Genomic DNA, 19,834 nt, shown 5'->3' on the forward strand with positions numbered 1-19,834 from the left:
GGGGAAAAGAAAATTCAACATTCTAAAAAATCTATGAGAGGGAAACTATAAGTTCTGTTCCTAGGAACAGAAGTTAAAGTTAAGTCCCCCACAAATACTGCCAAATGCCAGCTTCCGGTTAAAGGACGTGAACACACATGTCTCTTCAACCTCTCTTCACAGGCGTTAGTACCTGGCAGATTTGTGCAAAATAACTTGTGTGCCGAATGAACAGCCATGGGTATTACGCAGCAGACAAGAGAGAGGGAGAGTTCAAGGATGATGTCAAGCATTCCGAGTATGTATCTTTCCATCTTTTATTCCCTATAGTTCCTCTTTTCAACATGTCCATCTTTTGCTTTCTCATTTTCTTTTTTTTTTATCTTTTGCTTTTTACCCACACAGGTATTTTTAGAATGGCTTCAATACCTTCTTCCCATAGGAGTGTGTCTGTGAGGAGGGACTACTTTGAAATCTGCCTGGTGTGGGTCTCTGTGGAGGATTCCTGCCCTTTCAAGATGTTATCAAAGTGCAGGTGATTCTGTCTCAAAGCTTTCAGCCAGGGAAGTTGAGCCCAGAGCAGGTGGCTGGCAGAATGCTGGCTCTCTCCCATGCTCAGCTCCCAAATTCTGATGCCCACACTAGTGTCATTTGGCCCTAAGGCTTTCCCCACAAGTCATCACAGGCAGAAAAATGAGTCTTGGATTTGTGTCTCTGCTTTCAAAGATGGGAGATCCAGACTCCATTGTGAAAGGTAACCTCCAACCTCTGCAATTATCATTTCTTTCTACCCAATCAGAAGTTACCTCATTAAACTTCTACTCCCCCTCCCTTGCAAAAAACACTACTTTCCCAACTAAGTGAGGAAAAAAAGGCTAGAATACAAAACAGGAAAGTTTAAAAGCCTTGGCTCCCATTCAAGGGTTTTAAGAACATCAAAAATATTGTTAGGTGAGCTGGGAAGGAAAGAAATTAAATTGAATTTCCATTAGGTGCCACAACGATTCAATTAAGTGGGCATTAAACCTCTTCAGTAGGTACATATTATTTTTGGATTTTTAAAGATTTTTTTAAAACCCTGAAGCATGAATTGTACTTTAAATTATTGTATGATATGGGAATTATAGTTCAATAAATCTGTTAGGAATAGTATATAATAACTCCAGTTCCCCCCCCAAAAAAAAACACAACTTGAAGTATGAAGAGGTTAGTAATTTATGCTATCATTGACCATGGGACCAAGATTCAAACTCAAGGAAGCTAATGGGTCTGCCATCTTACTTTCCTGGAGTCTAGCTAACCTATCCCTTATATCAAGTTTTCCCAGGGAAGCCATTGCTGGTAAACCCCACCCCGGCCTCCTAGGCTGGAAGAGTTAATTGCAGAGCTCCTTCTAGAGAGGATGGGAGTTGTCTAACTGGGTGCATTTGAAATCGAAGGTCTTAAAGTAACCATTAAAGATAGCTAGTAACAAACTATAGAAATGATCCCTGAAAGTATAGCTATGTACATATGACTATATAAGATGATGCTAAGCAAAATGAACTCCAAGACATGGACACAAGAGTTTTTTTCTTTGTTGTTGTTGTTTTTAATGTACTATGTGGTGCCTTGTTTCTTTTTATTTTCCCCCTGTTTTATCCCCTGTTGTCACTGTATTTCATTTTGGTTCCCTGGGTATTATATATACATTTATCTGAATTAGGGAAGGAAAGGGGAATAACAAAATGGTGAAACAAAGAACAAAGGGTGAACCAAATGCAACAGCAAGACTCACAAGACAATATACTGGAAATGTTCTGTACAACTGTGGGGGAGGCATTGGGGAGGAGGGAAAGTGGGAGGAAAATGAGGGAGGGGGTAACAAGTTCTACAAGAAATGTACTCACTACCTCACTTATGTAACTGTAAACCCTCTGTACATCACCTGACAATAATGTACGTAACACCCGATGTGGAAGGAATAACTGTATTGTCGAAGCTCAGAGAACTCATAAATGTTATAGACCATGATAGACAATTTGCCCTATGAAAGTTAGAATGTGTTTGTGACTTTAACTAAGCATCACTATCCCACAATACTGTGAAATTTGTGAAATTATGTAATCACTTAATCACAATAAAGAATTTGCAACAAAAATAAAGATAGCTAACATAACAATGCTAGAATTCTTCGTCTCTGCTTTTCCAAACGCTATGCTCAGCCCTTTGCAGACACCGTCTTGGGAAGAATGTAAGGTTGAGCATCAGCCTTGTCTGGATTTAACATCAGACCCTTTCCTTCGACCCGCAAGACCACACAATCTCACCGTGGGTTCAGGTCATCAAACCAGCTTATTAGCTGCCTAGAAACTAATATTGTTTTGCTTTTCTCTGTCTACTAAATTCTTTCACGCTATCTTAGGGAATTCCATGGTTTCTAGTAATCCTAAATAAGTTCTCAGACTTGATCAGGTCTAGCCCAGCCAAACATGACTAGAATTGTCTGCTCCATACCATAGAAGGCAGTAAATCTCTAAACACTCTCAGTTAAGATGACTCTCTTTGTCCTGATCTTCATGGCTTGTACAAGAGCTCTTCATCCCTTTGCTCTGCCAACTCCCAGTTGATCCAGCCACAGGTTCCAGCCTGGATGGGCTGTACTCCTCACAAGGTCAAGGGCACCTTGAAGTTTTCCGCCATCTTCCTATGCCTGATGGGCAGTCTAACCATCTTAGATATCTTTTGAGCTACTCTCAGACCAGTGGGTCAAAATGCCTTTCTTTCTTTTTGTTTTCTACTGGTTCTTGTTTGCTAAACAGGTGCTTCATCACTTGAGCCATGGCTCCAACCCTTTGTGTGTCACTTGTTGTTTGGTTGGTTGGTTGTGGTGGTTGTGGTTGTTTTAGGAAGGATCTCATGGTTTTGCCCAGGACAGGTTGGTTACAGCCTCCTCATAGCTGTATTGACAAGAGCACACCCCGTGCCCAATAACTTCTTTTGTTGTTGTTGAAATCGAGTCTCACTAACGCTTGCCTGGGCTGGCTTCAAACTTCCAGCATCCAGATTCCTTCAACTGCAGGCATAATGAGCCACCACACCTGGCTCAGCAGAGAATTTCTGGCGCTTTCTAAGAGGCTCTATGCTTTGTTAGATTCAAAATCTCTTGCACTGTTAGGTTCTTGAATGGCAACCATCACACTGCATTTCATATACGCTTCCCTCACTCTCTAGGGGAACATGAGGTTTCATGAATTTTTTTAAACCATTCTAGGGTTTGAACTCAGGGCCTGGGTGCTGTCTCTGAGCATTTTTATTTGCTCGGTGCTAGTGCTCGACCACTTGAGCCATAGCTCCACTGTTTTTTTTTTTTTTGACAGTTCTTTATGGGAGATCAGAGTTTCATACACTGTCCTGCACAGTGTATGGCTGGCTTCAAATTGAAATCCTCAGATTTTAGCCTCCTCAGTAGCGAGGATTTGAGGCGTGAGCCACCAGCGCCCAGCTCAGGAAACCTTTGCAAGGAATGAGGTTTTTCTATATTTTGAGTCATGCTATGTTCATCTCAAAATGTATAGAATGCTGTTGCAGTTGGATTGAAACAAATTTTATAATTATTTTAAAGTCCTTTGTAAAAGTCTAAAAAAATCCAGGACTCCAGTAAATCTTCTTTGGAAAAAAAAAATCTATCCGTGCCCATCTTTTTCAAATTTTAAATATAATCATCATAAAACCCATATAATATAGAAGAAACTGTCAGAATCACATAGAAATAATATTTTCAATTAAATTTCTTTCCTTATTATAAACAATAATATGTATTAATCCATCTCATCACAATTCTATAAGTGATCACAGGGAGAAAAACAATTAATATAGCCTGATTTCTCAGTAGACAATCTCATCAAATTTAATTAAATTTTCTTTTTTCCTGTTTTGTTTTGTTTTTGTTTTATTTTTGGTGACAGTACTGAACCTTGAACTCAGGACTTGGCCACTATGCCTGAGCTATTTTGCTCAGGGATAAATGCTCTTCTACTTTTGCTCAGGGATATGTACTCTTCTACTGGAGCCAGAGCTTTACTTCCAGCATTTTGGTGGTTAAGTAGAGATTAAGAGTCTCAGAGACTTTGCTGCCCAAGCTGACTTAGAACTGTGATCCTCAGATCTCAGCCTCCTGCAGAACTAGGATTACAGGCGTAAGCCACCAGCACCCAGCTTAAATCTGATTCTTAAAAGAAAAACGTACTTGTCATTTGTTCATTGAACTTTTTTCCATTTTTATCCAACTTTTTTCAATTTATTTCCAGAGATTAATGTGTCTTACAGGCAATGTTGTGAATGTACATATAGATCCTTTATTGTGTAATTATAATAATACAATCAAATGGATAAGCTACAAAGCTAAAGCCCTGGTAATACACTAAGGGTTCTTTTCAGCACCAGGATCGTGTACCAGATGGAGTAAATATTTTGCAATCAATATTAATAATCACTAAAGGAACAAGAAGCTAGAAGATCATCACTGTAGCCATCAGGCAATCGTGAATAATGTCTGAAATGTTTTACATAAAACTGAAGGCACCTTGTAAGAGCAAGGTGAGTCTGTCCAACATCCGGGGTCTTTCCTGCTTGTCACTCAACACATTCAACACTTGCTTCTACGGAGCAAGGTAACCTTAGGTGACAGCTATCAGGGTTGGGAGTCCATTTATTTATTTACAATAACCAGCTTTCTACTTTCCAGAGAGGGTTGTAGTGCTCCTGATATGCTCAGGTTTGACCTAGAGTTAAGCCTCAGATAATCAGGATCAAGGAGTTCTAGTCTCTTAATAATATCGTCCAGCCCACCTGTTTGTGTGCAGCTACAATTCTTGTAAAACAGTGGCTCCCTGCCTTCTACCTCCACTACAGCTAAAGAAAGGTTTCAGAGTAAAACTCAACTGCTGGGCTCCCCACCTTTTTTCTTGTGAATTGATAGTGGTTAGACTGAAGATGTGAAAATATGCAGAAATATTATGTATTTACATGAGAATAGGCTTGAGTTCTCTAAAAAGAAAAGCTTCCAGAAGCCAGAAGAAGAGAAGAACAAGCCATCCTGAGAATCAGTAATGATAAAGATAAAGCAAAGGGAGCCTGGAGATTCAGAGACTCTGGAAAGAAGTTGGAAGGGCAGGGTGAATATCAAGGAGCTGTAGAATTTCCAGGCTGTTCAATTACATGTTCTGTGATGTACCTCCCCTGCCAGTGATATCACTAAAAGCATTATGTCCAGAGGCTGTGGGATGGATTGGAAGGGAGCCTTTGTCACATGTTTTTGTCTTGGTCTAGATTGTAAAGCAGGATATGATGGCGTTGACATGTGAATGGCATATGTAAAGGTCACATAAAGACGCGATGTGGTTTCAGGATGGAAGGTCACTGGAGTGGCACAAAACCAGGCAAGAGCTTGTCAATCCAGCCTGCCTGCTGGGCTTGTGAGACTGACAGACCTGCCCTTCACCTGCCCTCCACCTTTACCTCCTCCACTCTCCTCAGCTGGATGCCGGACTCCCACCAGCCACCCCTACAGCTCGCAGGGGGTGCTGTCACCTCCGCCATCACCCCCACCGCCTCATGCTGGCGCCACCGTATTGTTTCCAGAAAGAAATGCATCCAAAACCTATAACCATCTCTGACATTGTACATGAGTGGTTTTATTCCTTAGATATTTTTCCCCTATGTTGTCCAAACCAGTTGTGGTGATAAGAAGAAATAGATTTGGTTCTCATAGCCCTTGAACTTTCCTGATGAGTGCCTTTTTTATTCATAATAAGCCCCTCTTCTATGCTAATGAGGTAACTCAGATTACTTAGGTAACCCTTAAATAACTTCCAGATGGGGCCAGTCACCCGAAAGACCAGTGGGGTGTAGAGCAGGGGTTTCCAGCTGTCACAGAGATTCATCTCCGTGAAAACTTGAACAAGATGAGTTTCCACGTTACAGACTAACATGGGGGTGCTTTAAAAATGGCAGAAAGCACGTGGAATCTCCACGTTCTCCAGACTCATTCCTCTTCCTATGCTTCTTTTCCATCTGCTTATCCTTGGGGGGTACTCTTCAGAGAAACCCAGAAGAACCTAAGCAAAGTGCTTCTCTGAGTTCTGCATGTCATTCATTCTAGCAAATTCACAAGGAGGATGTGGGAAGCCCCAATCCCAGGCTGGTCAGGCAGAAGTGGCGGAGGACTGGATCTGTGGTAAACATCTCAGGCGAGGGCAGCCTTGTGGGATTGGGTCCTGAACCTGTGGGATCAGTGCTAACTCCAAGGAGAGTGAGAATTGAATTCAATGTTAGCTAGCGTTTGGAGAATTCAGAGAACTGCATCGTGTGGAAACCTCTCTACATTGGTGTCAGCAGTGTCGTGCTAGTGCAGAGAATCTGTTTTCCCAGTGGTTATGGTCCCTTGACACACACATGTGTTATTTCAAAACAAAGCCAGCAAATCATCTTGGTAATTATAACAGTGGTTAAAACGTCTGACACATCCCTTACAGCTGCTCACAAACTATCTCTGGATATTTCTGAAACAATCAACTCAACGGCTTTGGTAACTTGGTAGTCAGTCTTCTCCAAATCATGGAACTATGGAGTGAGCAGTGTATCACAGACTCTTCCTGTTCTATGATAAGGAAAGTTGCTCCCACACTTCCCCATCACTGCGTCTACTTGCCTACCAGATCGGCGATAAACGACTCACTCTCTGATCATGTTCAGCACCCACAATGGTTCTTATCAGCTGAATTGAAGCCACATTCCTCCACCATAGTAGACATCACCAGCTACAGCTGATAACCCCTGTCCAGTCCAGGCCCAGCAGCACCCCTGCCTGGACAGATTGTATCTCTGCTCTGCACATTGCAGCCACCTCTGCCTCTGCTGATCCAAAATTCTCACAGCCCCTCCCCACCCACCCACACTTTCCCTCACTTACAAGGCCCTAAAGGTGTAGCTCAGCTGTTCCTCTTCTGGAACAGGCCCAGTTACCCACAACTTCCCTCTTCAGACTCCTTCAAAAATGTATCCTTACTCTCTGTATGTCTGTTCTCTGAGTTCAACTCTCCATCTTCTTTGCCATACACAATTTAGCCAGATAGTATATCAGTGTATTATAATAAATAGGCTAAGCATCCTTCTCCCCAAACTCTTAAGACCAGAAGTGCTACCAGTTTTTTTCAGATGTTGGAATATTTGCAGATACATAATGAGATACGTCAAGGAGGAGACCCATGTCTAACCACAAATTTCATCTGTTTTATGTATACCTCTCACACATCATCTGGGGCAAGATTTTAAGTTTAGGATTTGGGGCGCTTCAGATCTGGCATATTCTGATTGGGTGTACTCGTCATCTGCTTTTTTTTATCTTGACAGTGTTGAGTTGCTGCCAGGGCTTCCCTCACATTTGCTCAGCTGGTATTCTACCACTTGAGCCACGCTTCCAGCTCTGCTTTTTGATGGTTATTTTTGGAGATGGAATCCCTTAGACTTTTCTGCCCAAGCTGCCTTCAAACCACAATCCTAACTACTACCCTGAGTAGTTAGGATAACAGATGTGAGTCTGTCACACCCCTAACCCAACTGGTACTATTTTGATGCTATTGTAATGAGCAAGCTAATACTGCAGGCCTCTCTGGGAGTAGACCTCACACCAGGAAGCTTGCTTGGTTCTAATAGTTCTTCTGACCCCCAGATAGACTGTCAAAACTTTGCTGCAGCTTTCTATTTTATCTGCCTTGAAAGCCTTCTCAGTAGGAGTATAAAATGACAGCCTGAAAAGATAATTTAAGCAGCATTGGTTTCACATGCTGAGTTACAAAGTAAATTATCTTGCCAAGCATGTAACTGATGGATTTAAAATATGCAACAAAATACATGGAAAACCTGCTCTGTGGAACATTTACAGACGTCATACATAGCCACAAAAAATGTCCAGTGCTCATATAAATTCAGTAAATGCTGGATTCAACAGATTTCCCTCCTGCAGCGTTGTTGCTCAATGTCTCTAACATTTGCCTTAGAATCCCCAAAGTGGCTGAGGGTTTGTAATATTTTTCCAACTCAGCCGACCACAGGTCATGTGTGTGTGTGTGTGTTTGTGTGTGTGTGTGTGTGTGTGTGTGTGTATGTGTGTGCACGTTCCCATGCGTGTGCGTGCATGCATGCATATGAACATGCTGCTATTGGGGCTTGACCTCAGGGCCTTCTGCTCTTTTTACTCAAGACTGGTGCTCAACCACTGGGTGCTACAGCTCTACTTCAATCAATTTTGCTGGTTAATTAGAGTTATTTCTTCCTAGGCTAGCTTAGAACCTCAATCTTCACATCTCAGCCTCTTGAGTAGCTAGGAGTATAGGCATGAGCTACTGGCACCTCCTGCAGGATTGTTCTTTAGACAGCAATTTCTCTTCCAAGAAACTTTCTGGCCAACACTGGTGTGGTTTGGGTGTAAGCCTTGTTTCAACCACTAGGGGCAATTCCTTAGGGGAAGCTAAAGGAAATTTGGGGGGTTGGATTTTTTTTGGGGGGGGACTGGTTTGTCAGTTGTGGGGCCTGAACTGTGGGCCTAGGCGCTGTCCCTCAGCTCTTCAAATTCAAGGCTAGCACTTTACCACTTGATTCACAGCACCACTCCGGGCTTTTTCTGCTTATGTGGTGCTGAGGAATTGAACCCAGGGCCTCATGCACGCAAGGCAAGCGCTCTACCACTGAGCCACCGTCCCAGCCTCTTTTGGTTGTTTTTGTTTTTTGTTTTCTGGTCCTCACAGCACCTGCATGTTGTTTTCTGGCTAGGTGAAAGTTGTCAGCTCTTTCCTTGAACAGATCGTATTCTTTCGTCTTCAGAATTGAGCCACATCACAAACTGGACAGTTGTTTTCTTTCTGCCTTCTCTCGCCTGGAACTCCAGTCCAGAGCTGTGGCCTCCTGTCCTCATGGGAGCCCAGCTACCCCACTCATCACCTGCAAAAGCTAGGGAACAGCTCTTATGCTCTTTGGGAGCTAACTATAAAGTAGCTACAAGGCTCTGTGAGTTCTGCGTTTCTCTATCTCCTGTTGCTAAGATCCGGGTCAGCTGTGAAGAGCCTGGGTTGGTTTCTGGAAGAACATGGCCCAGGGAACTCAGCTGATGAGCAGCAGCTTGACCACAGGCTCTGGGCAGCCCCAGGGCAGCCCCAGGCAGCACACGGCACGAGACCAGGTGTGGATGTAGGTGTGCTGGTCTGCTCTTCCAGCCCCTTCTTGTAAAGACACCAGGGCTTAAGTTTTGGGGACCCATCCCAAATAAGCACCCAGGTCCCAGTAGTAAGCAATATGCTTAGAGAAAGTATCTGCCCATTGCACAGGTTGGATCTGATTTCAGCACATGGAGCTGTGGGAAGGTGTCAAGTATATCTGAACCATAGCCAGCACTTCTATAGAATCTAGCCTCTAATGTGCATATTTGCATGGATTTTTCAGCCCAGAATCCTTGGGGGGTCTGTGTGTGTGTGTGTGTGTGTGTGTGTGTGTGTGTGTGTGTGTGTGTGTGTGTGTGTGTGTGTGTGTGTCTGAGATAGATATATCTCTATATATATAACTGTAATTATTAGTTATTTTGAATATCCATGGAAATCTGTCATTTTTTTCTTTTTTTTGCTTTGAGTCTCATTAGGTAGTCTAGGCTGACCTACAACTTACAATGTAGCCCATGTTGACCTCAAACTCACAAAATTCCTTCTTAGCACAGGGATTACAGGTGTGTACCATTATGCCCAGCCAAGAAATTTGACTCGACTTTGAAAAACTGCTTGATGTAATTACCTGAAAAAAAACACTTTCTGTGCTTTGTTGGTATAAAAGGGAAGAATAGGCAAATGCTTTTGGTGGGAGCAGAATGGCTTCTAGGCTGAGGACTATCTCAAAGAGCTATTTCCTAATCATTTACTACAGACTGGCAAACTTTCTGTCAAAAGAGCCAAATAATAAATACTTTAGGCTTTGCATGACCTCAAGTTTTGAAAGTAACTACTAAACTCGACTATTGGACTGCAAAAGCAGCCATAAGCAATATGTAAGAAAATGGGCCTGGCGGTGTTCCACTCAAACTTTATTTAAAGAAACAGTAAGTTGGCTGGATTTCCACTGTAGTTCCACTTTGCTAATTTCCCAGGCATGTGATTGTTCCAACATAGCTCTATCAGCTAACCTTGAGGAAGTCCATCCCTTCTGTAGCAAGTAGAATTGGAAGAAGCTAGTCCAAGGGAAAAAATCCCAACAAAGCCTGGAGTTTGCAGTGAGAAAATGTCAGAGAATTGTTATTCTCCGAGACCGTCCTATTCTCATACATAGTCCTGATGTTCTATAAACTGTTCGACCAACTTTGCTGGAACCTGTTCTTCCTCAGCACTTTCCTGCTTATATAAGCCAGTAAATCCCATTATCGGCTAAGTCAGGTTGAGTTGGGTTTTCTTGTCACATGCAAACACAGTCATCTACTGATACAATATGATTATAGCTATATTAAATATATCAATGAACACTTTATGGTGGTTGCTCTTGGAGTTCAATTTGCATTTTATATCTAGTTAAAACTTTTGCTGACTTACTCAGAAAAGGAAATTTAACAACCAAAGTCCATTCCAAAATGAATTCTGAGCCCTTCATCTAAAAATGTCCAGGACACTTTAGATATTTCTAAAGAGCTGGAGGATATTACCTTTTAAGCATCTATTATTCCCATTTTACTTAGAAAGCTCTCTTATATTTTGGTGATATTGCTTCTGGCTCTTCTGTTGTTTTACCTACTAAAAACAAGCGAATTCAACCATCTATAACCCCGCCAAGGGCTGACTTGAGCTGAGCAAGACTCTATGTAAAAACAACAGGCACTTCCTCTGTCTTCATAAATCATTTTCTGGTGAGATTTCTTTACTGCGTCGAAGTTGGTCCTACACATAAAACTCGAAGATGCTGTACCACCCTTTTTATCACCTGTCTAGAACAAATAGGCTGACGCTTAGGCAAAGCGTTGACAAATGTCTTTCAAGTCTACCTATAGATTCAAATCTAAAACCCAAGAAATGATAGGGGCCTTGTTCACAGCATGTAAGACAAGGATGCAAAGTCTCCAAGGTCTCTGAGTGTGTGACAGGAGAACACATGGTAAGCACAGTCCCTTGCTCATACAAAGGACACGTTTGTTCACAGCATTGTCCCTGGAGACACTTGGGCTAGAACAGTCCCATCTTGCATATGTAATCCCAATCTGAAGTCAGAGACATGAGCGGTTCTCTACTACTGCAATACCCACTAGCACAGACTAAGGGGCCTAAAACAATATGACTTTATTGCTTTTTAATTAGCAAGAAGTTTGACACAGGTGCCAGTGAGCTCAACTCACAATGTCAGCTGGGCTGCCTTTTTTTTGGAAGCTCTTTCTTTCTTTCTGCTTCCAGAAACTGGCCTAGGTCTTTGGTCCCAGGTCCCTTTTATCACCAAAGCCAGCAATAAGGGTGGAGTCATTTTAAACTGGAGCCATACTAACTGAATTCCTGCTCTCTTCCCTACTTTGCAGGTTCCTTATACTGTCCTGAGCCTACTTACATATCCCAGGATAATCTCCTCCTCTCAAGGTCAGCTAATTAGCAACTGTAATTACATCTTAATCATCTTCTGCCTTGTGTATTCGCAAATACCAGGGAATAGGCCATGAACATCTTTGTTGGTTATTATTCTGCATTCTGCTGTGTACGAGGTAGAAAAACTACATGTGTATATATGTCCATATACAATATAGATACATACGCAAATATACATAGAGAAAGAATGAAAGATGGTGATGAGAGCAATGGAGAAGTAAAACAGGCCGGGGAGTAGGGAAGACCAGTCATATGTGCGTTCATATGCATAGATCAGGCTGAAGGCCATCTGCCATAAGAGTTCTAAGAAGTAAAAAAACTGGGTATCGGCAGACAGGAGAAGCATGTCTATCAACGGCCCAGGATAATGACAGTGATGGTGTCCACTTCCATCACTCCTCCTAGTATCATGCTAGGAATGTTCTGCAAGAAAGATTCACCCCTTTGTCATTCTCAAAGAGCCACAGGTGTTCCGTTTAAGTCTTTAAACCATTTTGAGTTGGTTTCTGTGTATGCTGTAGCAATGTTCAAATTCAGCATTTGGTTTGTTTTGGTTTGGTTTGATTTTTGGCATGTGAAGATCCAGGTTTCCTGTCCCTGTTGATTGAAGAGACCATGTGAGTTCCTGGTGTCCTCGCTGAATGAGCAGTTGGCTGCATGTGAATGGATTTTTCTTGACTATTTATTCTCTTCCATTGGTTTCTAGTTCTACCTTTATGCCAATGTTTGATTACTATAGGTTTTTAAAATTATGCTTTGAAATGAAAAAAATAATACACCTCCAGCTTTGTTTCTGTTTCTTATGATTAGTTTGCTAGTCATATCACTGTATGATCAGCCTCTTGTCTTATATGAATTATAGGATTTTTTTCAATTTCTATGCAAAATGCCATTTGATTCTGATAAAGACCAAATTATCTGTTGGTAGAAATACTTAGATAATTAATTACTGATAGTTCATAAGTTGCCCTCATTTTACTTTTATTTCTTGTTTTTTTCCAATTTTATTTTTTTCTAACCTTCTTTAGGTTTCTTGGGCATTTTAAAGGGTTCCATTGTGACTTATTTATAGTGTCTTTGGTGAATCACTGGAAATTTTCTTAATAGTTTCCTGGGCATAGCAATGTATATGTGTGATTTATAGCAGCCTACTTTTCAAAGTTCTCATCCTCACGAACCATTCAATGTTCATGGGGAAAATATCTTCAGGATATCTGTGTATGTGGGGACCACATACTTCATTTAGTTAGCTGCTAACTAAATACAGCAACCACCAGCCAGAGCAAGACCAGCAAGGGCTGTTGACCCAAGACCGGCAGAGGAAGCAGCAGGTGTTTTCCTTAATGTGTTTTCCAGTGGCTTCTGAGAAGTGAGCTTTCAATTATATTTATAGGTAAAATTGATTTTTAAAAATACATAATCAAGGGGCTGGCAAGTTGGCTCAGTGGTAGAGCACTTGCCTTGCATGCCTGAGGCCCTTGGTTCGATTGCTCAGCACCACATAAACAAAAAGAAAAAATTCGGAAGTGGCACTGTGGCTCAAGTGGTAGAGTGCTAGCCTTAGCTGAAGAGCTGAGGGACAGCGCCCAGGCCCAGAGTTCAGGCCCCACAACCAGACCCCCCCAAAAAAATACATAATCAATAAAAACAACTTATTAGATAAGGAAATCAATTAACATCCTTAACAATATTCTGTTAAAATACAATGTAATAAGACAGGCACTGATGCTTCACACCTGTAATCCCAGCTATTTAGGAAGCTGAGATCTGAGGATAGAAGTTCAAAGCCAGCCCAGGCAGGAAAGTCCATAAGACTCTTATCTCCAATTAACCACAAAACAAAACAAAAAAAAAACTAAGCAAAACTGTGACTCAAGTGGTAGAGTGCCAGCCTTGAGCAAAAAGGCTCAGGGAACAGGGCCCAGGCTCTGAATTCAATCTCAGGATGGCACTTAAATAATAAGTAAATAAAAATAAAAATATAATGCAATAATTAATAAAAATAAAGAGGACCAAGTATGTGTTGTAGAAAAAAGAATACATTAAATCTATATGTACCTGTTGGTAGAATGGACCTTTTAATAATATTATGTCTCATAAACAATGAATATAAAATGTATTTGCATTTGTTCATATCTTCTTTAATTTAGGGGGGAAATGCTGACAACTATACCTAGAACTTGTGCATACTAAGTGTTCTACCAATAAGCTATATGCTTAGCCCTTAATTTCTTTAGCAGTGTTTTTCTGTATATAATTCTTTCACAGTCACAATTTATTCCTGAGTATTTTGTGTGTGTGTACAAGATAAATATTATACATATACAAATGTTTTCCTAATTCCCTTTTTGGATAGTTTATTGTTAAAATATAGAAATACAACTTAATTTTGTTGCTTTTGTATCCAGCAACTTTACTGAATTAGTTTCAGCAATTTTTAATGGCGTCTCTAGGATTGATCTTGCGACTGGCAAACACAAACAAATGTATCTTTCCCCTAAAATGCTTGATAAGAAATGTACTCATTATCTTGCCCATGTAATTGTAACCCCTCTGTACAGTATTTTCACAATAAAAAAAAATGTATCCTTCCCAACTTAGGTGCTATTTCTTTCTCCTTCTTGATTAATTGCTCCTGACAGGCTCTTGGTAATGGGCAATCTTGCCTTGTTTTGGACTCAAAGGAACAGTTTTCATTTTATATCGCTATATGACCAGTTAGCCATGGGCTTTTTATACACGGTCTTTATTAAATTGAGAAAATTTCTACTCTTGGTTTGCAGAGAGTTTTTTTAATCATAAAAGATTATTGATTTTTATTAAATGTCTCTTTTGTGTCTATGAGAGGCTCGTGTGTTTTTACCCTTTATTCGGTTTACGTGGTAGTCACAATATTTGATTTTCTTCTGTTAAATGATTTTCTTATCCCAAGGACAAATTCTACTTTGTTGTGCTATATTGTATTCTTATTTGCTGTGTGAGTGGATAAGCCAATATTTTGTTAAAGGTCTTGTTAATCTACATTTTTTTCAGAAATATTGGCCTATAGTTTTCTCTTTATATAATATCTTTGTCTGGCTCTGATATCAGACATCATAAAATGAGTTTGGAAATGTTCCTTCCCATTCAACTTTTTGTAAGTGGTTGAGAGAGATTGATATTAATTAATTCTTCATTAAATGTTCGGCAGAACTCACCACCAAAATTATCAAGCCCTAGGATTATCTTCAATATAAGATTTTTGATTGCTGTAGTGTTTTTGATATGTTCAGAATATTCTACTTTATTACAGTTCAGTCAGAGTATCTTGTATGTTTCTATAAATGTATCCGTTTCTCTAGATTACCCTATCTGCCAGCATGTAATTGTTCACTGGTAGTCTCCTGTGGTCTACCATAGTTCTTCAGTAGGATTTCAACAAGGAGACAGTTGTAATACCCTCTTTTATTTCTGATTTTACTCAGTCTAATCTCTTTTTTCCTTAGTCTAGCAAAGGTGAGTCCATTTGTTTATCTTTTTAAAACTACAAGTCTTAATTTGCATTGATGTATCCTATTGTTTTTCTAGTCTCTCTTTCATCTTCCCCTTGTGTTTCTTAACTACTTCTTTAACTTTGGGCTCAGATTTTTTTTTTCTTTGCTGGTTCCTTGTGTATCAGCAGCCTATTTGAAACTTTTTTTTTTTTCATTTAGCACTATAAGCTTCCTTCTTTGCATTACTCTCGCTGAATTCCATAGTTCTTGATGCTATGTTGCCATATCATTTATCTTTGTAATTTTCTTTCTTATTACTTCCTTGCCCTGTTGGGCAAGCCATTAGCTGACTTATGAAATTATGAGCCTTCTGTGGACCTTAATATTAACCATAAAATCGTATTTTAAATAAAAAGGAAAGCTCAGTTTTGTTGCTTGGTGGAAAATGGCTATTTGGAGGTGACTACTGTAATAATCCATAGCGTAACCTTGATGGGCACCTCGGGGTGGCTTCTGGTAAATCTCCACCCAGATCACAATTAACCATGATGCAGCAGATTTCCTAAGCCCAGCTGTGCCAGTCCTGTGCTAACTCTTACTGCTGCTGCTGCTGATTTGGAAAAGGTAAAGCATTAACAAGAGAGAATTGCTGTTTACCTGAGAAGAACACCAAGTTCTAAGTATAGGTCTAAGGTCATTTATTGGGTTGGAAAAGTAGCGGCACCAGGTATTATCAGAATCTTGCGCCTCTGGTCCCTCTCCTGGACAGGATGAGAAGTAAAGACCATGCGGAATGCCCCACCACTGCATTTTCCTCCTGAGCACAGGGGAAACCGTGTGTCCTGGTTGTCCTCTATCTATGAGAGACCTAAGTTAGACAATAGGAAGCAGACAGTAGGTGAAGTGGTGAGATGCCAGACAGAGGCCTGGCTTCTAGAACTCCCGCTTGGTCTGTCCCCTCAAAGCACAAGTCTTTGCAGTGGTGGAGCCATGTGGTGAAAGAACCTTAGCTCCCAGCTCTTACCTACCATGAGGCAAGCTGCCCAAGGGCACACGCTAGCCGGGCAACGCCATCAGACTGCGTGAGGGCTCGCCATGGGAATCCCACGGCATTCTTGGAGTTAGGATTGTAACACTAGCCTGTCTGGGTTAATAACATACCTCCCCGCCAAAGGCTGCTGGAAGTCTTCAAGAGATAAAACGCTCTCCATAGCTAACAGTCATTCTTACCATCATCATGGCCATGAGATGTACAGAGGACCCCACTAAAGAGCTAGGGCTGAGCCGGGTGCCAGTAGTGCACGCCTGTAATCCTAGCTCTTCAGGAGACTGACATCTGAGGATACGGTTTGAAGCCAACTCTGGCAGAAAAGTCTACATGAGGCTCTTATCTCCAATTAACCACTCAAAAAAGTGGCACTGTGGCTCAAAGTGGTAGAGCACTAGCCTTGAGCAAAAGAGCTCACAGACAGAACCCAGGCCCTGAGCTCAAATCCCACCATGGACAAAAATATAATGCTAGGGCTGGAGGGAATTTTCTGCATGGCAGAAAGTGGTGGGAGTGACAGGAAAGTCAGGAGTGTTGAGAAAGAGAAAGGAAGGAAGGAAGCTAGGCATCTAGATGTGGCGATGCACCATGTTATCTCAGAAGCCTGAAGGCTGATGCAGGTGGATTCTGAGTTCAACGGCAGCCTGGCTACACAGGGCAAGTTGATCGAAAGAGAGAGAAAGGGAGAGAGAGAAGAGAAAGTAACAATAAAAGACAAAAATCTTGGTAGCACAAAGGAGAGCAAGAACCGTGCCAGGGTGCACTGAGCGTCTGTGCTGGTGGATGGAGTGTCTGCTGTCACCTGTGTCCTTGGCTAGCCAGATGCCCAGCTGGTGCTGCCCGGCAGCGTGGCCCGGCAGCGTGGCCCGGCAGCGTGGCCCAGCTCACGGCTGCCCACAGCTGCTCACAGCTGCACACAGTTCTCCCATGCTTCTCCCGCCTGCCGGCTTCCAGATCCAGGTGGAGAAACAAAAGAGCCCTGGCCTCGTCATTTGTTATCATCGGATAGAAAGCGCCTCTCTGGACATTTGTCTTTTTACTATTTGAAATGTGTTTCTTTTGAGGCCTTCCCGTCGCAGGAGCAGTGTGAAGAAAGGAAGGCAGCCGAAGGCCGGGCCAGGCTCGGAGGACAGAGCGGTCTTTGTCTCTGGGCTCTGAGGAAACAAAGGATAAATGTGCAGAACAGAGCTGGAGAAGTTGCAAAGGCTTTTCCTTGAATGCTTGCTCTGAGCAACACACACACACTCCCTGAGCCCCAGGCCACAGGAGGATTTTCCAGGTGCCCAGCCTGCCGAGAGGCCCTGACCTCCACCAGCACCAGGCAGCACAAGGCCTCCCAGTGGGGAAGGGTGTGCGGATTAAGAGGGTGCCCTGGATTGCTGTTAGGCTCACCATGCTTGCTTAGCCAGAAAGAAAGGGCCCCATCAGCATTACTGAGATTGGAGGGTGATTCATTATAGCTCTTGCTGGGAAACTGACCCCCAAACAGGCCAGGATGAACCTCATTTGTGCTGCAAATCTTGTGCATTAAAAATAAATAAATAAAAAGCCCTCCCAGGCCTGAAACACAGGAAAGAACGAACCTAAGGAAAATCAGATCCACAAAAACCAAATTTGAACGGGTGTGAAATTCATGAAACCTTCATTGCAGCATTGTTCCAGAACCTTCTTCTGCTCAGGTGTTCCCTGTCCATCTCCTGGCCCTGATGTTTTCCCAGATGTACTTTACCACTACCTCCCCTCCCACCCCGGCCCCCCTCCATGGGAGTTTAGGAGCCATGTTTCCCCTGGCTCTCTCTGCCATGCTAACCAAATCCCAACACACACAAGCACACAGGAAAGCTCATTACCAAACTTTCCCTCCCCCCTACTCCGTGCCTTCTTCCTGGAAGGGAAATCTCATCCGCTCACATGCATCTGTACATCAAAACTTCCTTGGCTATGACATTCCTGCAGTCAAGGCAAAATGAACTCCAGCTTGCCTAGGACCAGATGAGGGCTGAAGGCCCCCACGAGATCCATTCATACCTTTGGGTCTCCAGAGAATTGCCAGGTCCAAGCGAAGTCACTGATACCACCTCCTGATTTCCGAAGTGCATTCTCAATGATCCTTTGCCCACCTGCTGCTAAAAATATTTCTTTTTCCTTTTGGAAACAAACACTGACAGATAAGATACCAGCATACGAGAGGAAATGTCAAATCTGATTGAAAGCTGGCTCTGTCTGTGTTATCTAATGAACTGGCAGTGAAGTATAGTCAAAATCACACCCCACCCCCAGCTGAAGGATTTGACTCCCTTACAAGATGTGCTGTGAAGGTGTACCCCCAAAATGTCTACAAATATTACCCAATGTACATGTACTTCTTTTCTTTTGATTCCTTCCTTCCTACTTTCTGGTCTCTCTTCCCTTATTTCCTTCTGCCTCTTGCTTGACTTTGCGGTGTTTTTCTTTTGATTTTAATGACAGAAAAAAAATATTTATTGGGAACCTATTCTGGTGATCCATGCTTTGCACATAGGATATTTTTCATCCTAACAGTGACTACAGGACTCCTTCTAATGATTTATTCTGAAAAAAAAAAAAAAAGGTCAGGCTTCCAATAATGACTTTTTAATAGATTCTCACTAAATAGCAAAGGCAATTTATTCAATGAAATGTTTTCAGATGTCTAAGAGCTTAATGAGCAGGGCAGATAGATGAGAGACAGGAAAATTACATTATTTTCAACAAATACCAAAACCCAGTAAGTAAACTGAAAAAGATCAGCCCTCCTATACTCTACTACTTTTTTAACGTTATTACAAAATTAGAAGATATGGAAGGAGCTATGTAACCCTGCCTTGTCCTTTATTTAATTATTTGGGGGATGGAGGGGGTTGTTGTTGCTTGGAGATAAGAGTCACAGGACTTTCTTGCCCAGGCTGGCTTCAAATGGAGATCCTTAGATCTCAGCCTCCTGAATCATTTCCTTCTCCTTTGAAGTGATAGAAATCCAGAAACCCTTCATAGATGGGTATACAAAACAAAAACAACCAGTCAAAAGAAGTCCTGAAAGTTACCTGTGTCTTGAGTTGGCCTTTCCCATGTTATCCAGCTAGAACCATTGTCTAATGGCTGGGAGTTGCTAGACTTGCATGACCATATGTGTTTCCCCTTCCCAGCCAGCAGGGAACGGCTGCCATTTTGAATATCTAACATACCGATTCTTGCATGGACAGGAGAAAATGTTTCTGCCTCCTTTTCAATTTCTTCCTATGTTAACCCTGTTATCCTTGCTAAATACTTGTATCTTGCAAGAGTCTCCTTTCTGTGAAACACACTGGAATGATTTTCATGATTGAATCTCAAAGACCTGAGATATCGAATGGAAATTGTTATTTGTCAGTGACAATCCGTCCAATATCTAAAAGCCTGATCTCCTTTCTATCCTTAACACTCCAAAACGTGTTTTAATTAGGAATGTATGGAGTAGGTTTCGGGGTGGTCTGTGGAGAGCCTCTTCCTCCCTCCTCCCCCGCTTCACCCCCTAAGGGCCTCTGTCCACTGCTGACCCTCCTGACCTTGCCTGCCTCATCTTCCCTCCGCCCAGTCCTGTCCTCTGGCTCCTCCAGGCTCCCAGGCAGGATGGAGGTGTAGGAAGAGAAGCTTGTCCAGAAAAGAAGAGACGTGTCATTGCTCCATACATCTCTGGAGGA

General features: G+C 42.0%; 1 pseudogene; it reads right to left on the reverse strand.

Moving 5' to 3' along the window:
- Positions 1-1,368: 1,368 nt before the first annotated feature.
- Positions 1,369-1,485, reverse strand: LOC122104005 (annotated as a pseudogene).
- Positions 1,486-19,834: the final 18,349 nt, after the last annotated feature.

This window comes from Dipodomys spectabilis, unplaced genomic scaffold (genome assembly GCF_019054845.1).
Source record: "Dipodomys spectabilis isolate Male_0828 unplaced genomic scaffold, ASM1905484v1 ptg000019l, whole genome shotgun sequence".
NCBI lineage: Eukaryota > Metazoa > Chordata > Mammalia > Rodentia > Heteromyidae > Dipodomys > Dipodomys spectabilis.